The sequence below is a fragment of the Fukomys damarensis genome, unplaced genomic scaffold (assembly GCF_012274545.1).
Source record: "Fukomys damarensis isolate Sample0158 unplaced genomic scaffold, DMR_v1.0_HiC HiC_scaffold_25, whole genome shotgun sequence".
In the NCBI taxonomy this organism is placed as follows: Eukaryota; Metazoa; Chordata; class Mammalia; order Rodentia; family Bathyergidae; genus Fukomys; species Fukomys damarensis.
The window spans coordinates 11695559-11704105 of record NW_022900937.1 but is presented as its reverse complement, the minus strand read 5'-3'; the positions used below and the strand labels follow the sequence as shown (position 1 = coordinate 11704105).

Below are 8547 nucleotides of genomic sequence, written 5' to 3'. Positions count from 1 at the left end.
TGTTCTTTCAGGTGTTTTTTATGCTTTAGAAAATACCTCAGTTTTGTTAAAGCGCAAGGCCTAAGCCAGTGTGCACATAGTGAATTTTGCTGAGGTAGAAATCCAAATGGAAACATACAGTAGGCGGGTGGTTAAACTCAGAGGACAGGTCTGGACAGAGATGTGGATTTTGTAAGTGAATTCAATATGGACGATGATTAAAATCAAGATGGTGGATGAGATCTGTAGAGTCAGGGAAAATGAAGAGAAAAAAATGTCCAAGTACGCAAACATCTACCAGGATTTTAACTCGGCTAAGAATACTTTAAACAAACACGTAGTTTATTTATGCTATGCAACAAAAAGACAGGAAGAAGGCTGATGACGATCATCTTTCTCTTACATCATCACTGTCATGTAGGTTTCGGCCTCATAATCAAAATATCCCCAAGTGTGCTTCCAACTCTACATTTATGTTCTGGGAAAGAAAAAGGTACAAGGATGAAATGCAAAACTTTTCCATCAGGTTATCTTTTTGAAAAATTTTTTATACAGTACTGGGGCTTGAACCAGGGCCTTGAACATGCTAGGCAAGAGCTCTACCACTGACCCCCATTCCCAGCCCTACTAGTCTTTTCAATGGGAAGAGGAATGTCCAGATGTTTCTGCCTATAGCTCATGCTCCTAAATGGTGTCACATGGCCATCCCTAGCTTCAAGGAAAGATAATCAAGTGCTTCATCTCGCTAGCCTTTAAAGCAGAAAAAAGCTACAAAAAGGGAGATTAATGGCTATGAATTGAGGCAACTGCAGGATCCACCATATAACCCTGCAAATGGGAACATTTGGATGGATGTAGCAACAAGGTGGTGTTCTAGAAAAGAGAAAAACCTAAACAGAAAGCACCTTATTTATACAGCTGGAGAAAAAAAAGTGGAAGTATCTAAGTATCCCAGAAATTGAGGTCAAGGAGTTTCAAACAGGAAGCATTACCAACATGATATGCTGAGTCAATGGTTGTCAGGAACATAGCATATAATACTTTAAAATATTAATTAAATCAAGCAGTTAACATGTCACTGGTGAGTTTAGGAAAAGCAAATTTGGTTCATAAGAGGCTGGTTCCATGCCTGTAACCCCAGCACTCTGGAGGCTGGGGCAGCAGGAGCCAAGGCCAGCCTGGCCTACACAGTGAGTGCAAGGCCAGCATGTCTCATAAAACAAAAAAGACAAACAATAACAACAACAAGGAGGCAATGTGAGATGAGGAAGAAACAGAAAAGGGAAACATCTCTTTTAACAACCTTAAGTGTAAAAGGAAAGACAGGAACAGAAATTCAGAAATTTCCTCACCAATTTTCCCTGATTTTCTTCTGTCCCTTCTGTTAGGCAAGGGGCCTCTCATTGAGCCACACAACCCCCCATCCCTTCTTAGCATAATCTTCATCCTTAAATTTCTTAAACTCAATTCCAATCCCTTTCTCACTATGAATCTGGAAGTACCATGGTCCCATATCCCTCTGCTACCTAAGACCTGCAGATTCTGCTGCTGAAGTCATCCCTTCCCACTCTACCTCACTCTTAGCACACAAAGTGCCCTAACTAGTCTCTCCACCTTCCTTTTCCTCACATCAGGCAGGCAGATGCCTCTCCCTCACATCTCCCCTCAGCACCCCTTGTGACACACTGTGATTCCTTGACTGCCCTGCTCCCTTTTCTCATTGCCCCATATGCTGATTCTCCTGCTCCCTCCTCCAGTACTTCTTCCATTCCTCTCAGCTCTGAAAACTCAGTTTAGAGGGCACCTTTGTTCGGAAGCATCCCAAATTCATTTCAGGAACCATAGTTCTTTCCTGTCATTTTAGAGCAGTATTTATATTGTGCTAGTGTGCCTGTCTCTAAGGAAGACTCTGTATCTTCTAGGATCATGATGTCTTTCTCTGTATCCTCAGTTGGGTCATGCCTGGCTGACAGTCTAATGTAGAAACATCTTGGGAACAAATGCTGTGTTCTTGATAGTCTTTTTTTTATGCTATATTTAATAAGGCACACCTCATAAGGGTAAGGTCTCATAAAGGTGGGAGTGCAAAACTCACTGGTAAGATGAAACAAACCATTGAATGAGTAACTGCATGGATGAATCTCAAATCATTAGACAGAAGATGAAACTATCCATAGCATATGGTTCTATTTTCACCAAACAGGCAAAACTGGGTTTTATGTAGATTAGAAGTAAGGTTGGTGCTGTGAGTTTGGGACCAGCCTGAGCTACACGGTGAGTTCAAGGCTAGCCTGAACTACATAGTGAGACCCTGTCTCAAAAAAAGAAAGAAGAAGAAATAAGGTTGGTAGTTGCTTTGGGTGAGAGGGGACTGACTGAAAAGGGCCATGAAAGGAGATTCTGAGCTAATGGATATGTTCAAAACTTCATAGAAGTGTGGGTTAGGGCCGGGGATTTAGCTCTGTGGTTTTGCCACCTGCTTCACAAGCGCAAGGTCCCAAGTTTGATCTGTGGTACCAAAAAAAAAAAAAAAAAAGAAGTATGGGCTATGTTACAATATTCAGTTTTTACAACTGGTCAAGCTGCACCCTGATCTGTGAATTTCATCATATATAAATTATACCTATGGGGCTGGGCGTGGTGGTGCATGCCTGTAATCCCAGCACTTGGGAGGCTGAGGCAGGAGGATCGCTGTGAGTTCAAGACCAGCCTGGGTCACACAGTGAGTTCCTGGTCAGTCTCACTACATAGTGAGACCCTGTCTCAAAAAACCAACCAACCAACCAAATAAATAAATTATATGTATGGGGCCGGGGATTTAGCTCAGTGGTTCTGCCGCCTGCCTTGCAAGCACAAGGACCCAAGTTCGATCCCCAGTACCAACAACAATAACAAAACAATAAAAAAACCCAAAATAAATTATACATATGGCAGGCAGCATTCAAAATAGCCCCAATGAGGGGCCGGGAATTTAGCTCAGCGGTTCGGTGGCCTGCCTTGCAAGCGCAAGGACCCAAGTTCAATCCCCTATACCAAAAACAACCCAAAAAAAATTTAGCTCAGGTTCGGTGGCCTGCCTTGCAAGCGCAAGGACCCAAGTTCAATCCCCTATACCAAAAACAACCCAAAAAACAAAATAGCCCTACCGATCCCTACCATGCCTTGTGTGATCCCCACCTGTGCCCCATAGGATATGGCAGTGATCGGGTGTCACTTTTGAGATTAAGCTAAAAAAAAGATATTGCAGTTGTGTGTCCCCCCACCAATTATTCTGGAGGAGGCCATAGATTGAACATCCCTATAAAAAAGTCCACATGGCAAGAACAGAGCCTCTTGCCAACAGCTACGTAAGTGAGCTGCAAGTAAAGCCTGCAGCCCCAGATGAGGCTTTCAGCTGTCTGCAGTCTTAGCTGACTGCCGGATGACAAACTCATGAGATGCCTGACTCTCAGAAACTGTGTGAAACAATCAGTGTTTATTGTCTTAAACTACTCCATTTGGGATTACTTGTTATGAAACAATAAATGATGATATATTTCAAAATACTAAACGTGTGGGGAAAAATATTCAAAGTTCTCTTAGCCCAGATGGTTTTCCCAGGAACTGTTTCTTTCTTTTTTAATAGCCAAACATTTATCAGTCCATTTTAGGCACACAGAATGACATTCATTGTAGGGCGATAAAGTATTGTTGGATAATCTCACATTGACTTTTCCCAATACACAGAACTTTCTTAGCTCAGTATATCTCTGAGAATGCTCTTTTTCCTTCTTTAATAATCCAACCTACTTTTTGTTCCTGAACCTATGTCTCTCCAAAACTTGAAAAAAAATTTTCTCTTTGGTACCAGGAGTCAAACTCAGGGCCATGTACTTGCCAGGCAGGCAATGTGCCACTGAGCTACATTCCCAGCCCTTCAGAACCAAATTTCAGAGTTACAAGCTCTTCTACCAATTTCTTGCTCCTTTGTATTGCATTTTATTGCAATAATTATTGCATAATTTTAATGCATAATTACATAATACAAAAGTAAAAAATTGCCAGGCACTGTAGCAAATGCCTACAATTCCGGCTACTTGGGAGGCTGAGGCAGGAAGATTTCAAGTTCAAGGCCAACCTGGGCAACTTGGTGAAGTCCTACCTCCAATATACAAAGGTCTGGGGAACCGGGAATTTAGCTCAGTGGTTCTGTTGCCTGCTTTGCAAGCACACGGTCCTGAGTTTGATCCCTGGTACCAAAAAACAAAAACAAAAGTCTGGGGATGTGGCTCAGTGGCAGAGTGCTTGCCCAGCATGGACAAGAGGACCCTGGGTTCAATCCCCAGTTTCGCCAGTGAACAATGAAAAATTTTAAAAATTGTTATCATACACAGTTTTGTGTGTCACGAAGTTGGGAGTGGCTTGGTTTGTGGTTCTGGCTCAAAGTCATTCATAAGCGTTCAGTTAGCCATCTGTGGGGGCTTAATCCTCTGGATGACCCTCCAAGACAGTTGACCCATATGGTTTGTTGATACAGGTTGTCTGCAGGTCTTGGTTCCTAGCCATGTGGACTTCTCAGGGCTATTTAAGTATCCTCACAACATGGCAGCTGCATTCCTCAAGAGCAATCATCCACGAGAGGGAATATAGAAACCATAGTCTCTTATGGTCTAGCCTGAGAATTCCATGCATATTTCTTCAAAATGCTTTCGGTTATACAGCTCAGCCCTATCTAACATGGATGGGGACTACTTGAGGGTTTGAAGAGCAGGAGGAAAGACACTGATGACCATCTTGGAGGCTACTATATTCTCTCCAAAAACATGAATACAGGCAGTCACGTGATGGAGTTAATGGAGATGGGCTGGAGATGAGAAAGCATTCACTGAGCACTCATCATATACTACACACTTTTACCTAAGTTATCTGAACTTTAAAAGGATTTCACGACATACATGTTCAAATATCCCAAGATGATTGTAAAATGCATGTACTGCAAACATTTTTTTTTTTTTTTTTTTTTGTACTGGGGATCAAACTCAGGTCCTTGCGCTTTTGAGGCAGGTGGCGGAACCACTAAGCTAAATCTCCGCCCGATTTTTTTTGAGACAAGGTCTTACTATGTAAACTCACGGCGATCTTCCTGCCTCAGCCCCCCAGTGTTGGTATAATAGGCGTGTGCCATACCCAGCTTGTACTGCAAACATGTACTAATATAATTTTTTTAAAAAGGGTATCACTGCTAGCTTCACAAGTAGAAACTGATTTGAAAAGTATAATAGATAATGTGAAACAGGAAGAAAAAGGGCAAAGGGGTAAGGGAAGCAGGAAGGGTAGGGGAAAAGAAAGAAGGGATTGGAATTAATATGAGAAAATAAAAAAATGGAAACAAAGTCTTTGTAAATAGGGAGGGGTAAAGGGACTGAAGGGAAGGCAAGGGAATGTGCGGGGGGAGATGAACCAAGATAGATTACGTAAAGATATAAATTTCCAATGATGAATGTCATATTATATGCCTAAAATGTACCAATAACAAAAAAAAATTAGGAAGTGATTAGCTATCTCAGTGGCACAGCATCTGCCTGGCAAGTGCTAGGTCCTGAATCCACATTTAAAGGGCCCAAAAGCCTATACTTACAACTTTTTTTTTTTTTTTTTTTTTGGTATCGGGTTGAATTTGGTTGCCCTTGTGAGGCAGGCAGTGGAACCACTGAGCTAACTCCCTGGCCCAGAACTTTTATTGGGCTTTTGTTTTTTTTTTTTGAGACAGGGTCTCACTACGTAGTGGAGACTGACTTGGAACTTACCACGTAGCCCAGGCTGGTCTCGAACTCACAGCAATCTTCCTGCCTCAGCCTTCCAAGTGCTGGGATTACAGGCGTGCACCACCATGCCTGGCTTGGCCCACAACTTTTAAATCTTTTTTTTTGGTACCAGAGACCAAACTTGGCATCTTGCACTTGCAAGACAGAAGGAGGCACACTGAGCTAAATCCCTGGCCCACAATTTTTAATGTTTTAAAGTTATGAATATTATATACTTCTAGAAAATATGAATATACAAATTAAGAAATTATTATAAAGTGAACTTCCATGTAGCCACCATCTGGTCCTGATTTTTTTATGTTTTGAGTAGGAAAATAGGAATAGTTCTTAAGAGACAAGAGGGGTCCCAAATGCGTTGCCCTGGTCCTTTTTTTTTTTTTTTGGTAACAGGGATTGAACGTGGGACCTTGCACTCACTTGTGAGGCAGGCAGCAGAACCACTGACCCCTGGCCCTCCTGGTCCTTTTTTTTTTCAGTAACAGGGATCAAACTCAGGACCTTAGAGGTCCCCTTCAAAATTTCGCTCTTGAGTTGGTGTTGCTATAAATATGGATATGCACATATCACGTAATATGATGTCTTTTACTCTTTCAAGAAGATACGTAGGTGAATTTTAAAAAAAATTATTAGTACACGTTTGCAGTACATAATGATTATATTCATTGTAGGGAGCTGGTACATGTCTAAATGATAATTTTGGTTTTTTTTAGACAGGGTCTCCCTATGTAGTTCAGGTCTGCCTTGACCTCACTATGTAGTCTAGGCTGGCCTTGAATTTGCAGCGATCCTCCTGCCTCAGCCTCCCAAGTGCTGGGATTCCAGGCGTGTGCCATCACATCTGGCCTAAATGATAATTTTTTATAGAAACAAAAGGGCAGCTGTCAAATGCCAATAAAAGGGAAGAGAGAGGCTTCATTCTATTTTTGAGCAGTCATTTTTCACCTACATACAACTGGAGATGTCTGATTGTTTCCTCTTGATCAAATTCAGGTTCAACACTCTTGGCATTTTGGCTTGTGATGTTGTATCCTCAAATGCGTCTGCTCAGAAGGTACCTATGTCCATTTCAAGATAATTCCATTATAAGATTTTTATTTGAAGAGACAAATTAAAGTTCACTCCCTTTAAATAAACTGTTAGTTTGGGATTAGTAGAACTCTTTAAAAGTGTCCACAAAGCCAGGCGTGACAGCACATGCCTGTAATCCCAACACTGTGAGACTGAGGCAGGAGGATAATAACCTCAAGCAAAAATAAAGAAAGAAAGAAAGAAAGAAAGTAAAAGCGCCCACTGAATGTTCAGAGCTAAATAAAATTCCTGTAATCCCAGAACTCAGGAAGTCGGCAAGTTCTAGGCCAGCCTGGGCTACTTAGGGAGACCCTGTCTAAACAAAACACGAATGTCCACAGAAGGTGTGAGAAATGGGAAAAGACACTGTAATAAAATTTGAAATTTAGTGCAAATGTAGCTGGTAATTCGTTGTTGCCCCCTCAGTAAGTTTTTTTTTTTCTTTTCTTTCTTTTTTTTTGGTACTGGGGCTCAAACTCAGGGCCATGCGCTTTTAAGGCAGGAGGTGGAACCACTAAACTAAATCCACGCCCCCCCCAGGTAAATTTCTTTAAAAAAAAAAATCTTAATTTATTGTGGGGTGGGGTAGGCTGAAGATTTCTAAGGAGCCTTCGAATTCTAAATTCTGTGACTGAAAACAATGGGGTAGAGAGAGCTGGATTCGGAATCAGTAGGCTGGGATTTGAGCACAGTTCTGCCATTCAGCAGCTGTGCGAATATGGGTAAGTCATTTAATCTCTCTAAACTTTGGAATTTACCTCACAAAACTGAGAAGGACTAAGGAGATTATTGCTGTCAAAGCGTTTTATAAACCTAAAGAATTACCCGAACGGCAGGTTTGTTTTTTCTTTCCTTTTTTTAGGACTATTTTTATAGTGCCCAGTTTCTCTTAGGACCTAATTAGTTGATCAGAAGACACAAAGTGAGTCAGTTCTCATCAATTTAAGTTTTAAAACCGGGAAATAAGAAAGAACTTCCCCCTAGGAATTATCAGTATAGTTAACTCCATCATAATTTATCAAATTTAAGGTTTTATTCCATAAATGCTTGCGCTTTGGTGCTTTATAAAACTGGTTAAAATTACCCATAGGTACTCACTCGCTTAGGCGGGTCCTCCATAAGCAGATGGTTGTTGGAACCCCCAATTCTGGGGGGGGGGGACAGTGAACATGGTATACATAATGGCGACAGGGATTTATGAACGTCCTCATCCAGGGAACACTTTCGTGAGGAGAAAGATGTCTGGTGTGTGTGTGTGGGGGGGGCAAACCGAAGCAGACAAGTGAAGCTCTGCTTTTCAAGAAGCCGAGGCAGCCCTGGCACCTAGAGAGCCTGGAGGGCGGGAGGCGTGACCTAACCCCCGGGAAGGCAGCGGGACGAGGGACACGCGACGTCTGTTTCTTTGGGTCCTCTGACTACAGCTCGGGACTTGGCTCACGCTCGCTCCGCCCAGTTTCTGGTTTATAATAGCAGAGGACAGGGGACGTAGCTCAGCGGTACCGCCGCCTGCCTCGTAAGAGTAAGGTCCCGAGTTCGATCCCAGGTACTAAAAAAAAGAAGTCAGCAGAGCTCAGGCTGTTCCACACGAAAGCCGACCGAGGCGCGACTTCTGCCACCGCTCGAGAAGCGAGCGCATCAGGACAGCGGCTAACCCGGCGGCGCGGCTCACGGCACTCGCGTGACCCCGCCCACACAC

General features: G+C 42.6%; 1 long non-coding RNA gene across 1 annotated transcript; it reads right to left on the bottom strand.

Annotated features, from left to right (window-relative positions):
- Window positions 1-294: 294 nt before the first annotated feature.
- On the bottom strand, window positions 295-8527 carry LOC104874230. Its single transcript, XR_783695.3, has 3 exons — window positions 7950-8527; window positions 6730-6838; window positions 295-457 (listed from the first exon to the last, which is right to left on the bottom strand). It is a non-coding gene; the product is annotated as an uncharacterized LOC104874230 (long non-coding RNA).
- Between the last annotated feature and the right edge of the window lie 20 nt (window positions 8528-8547).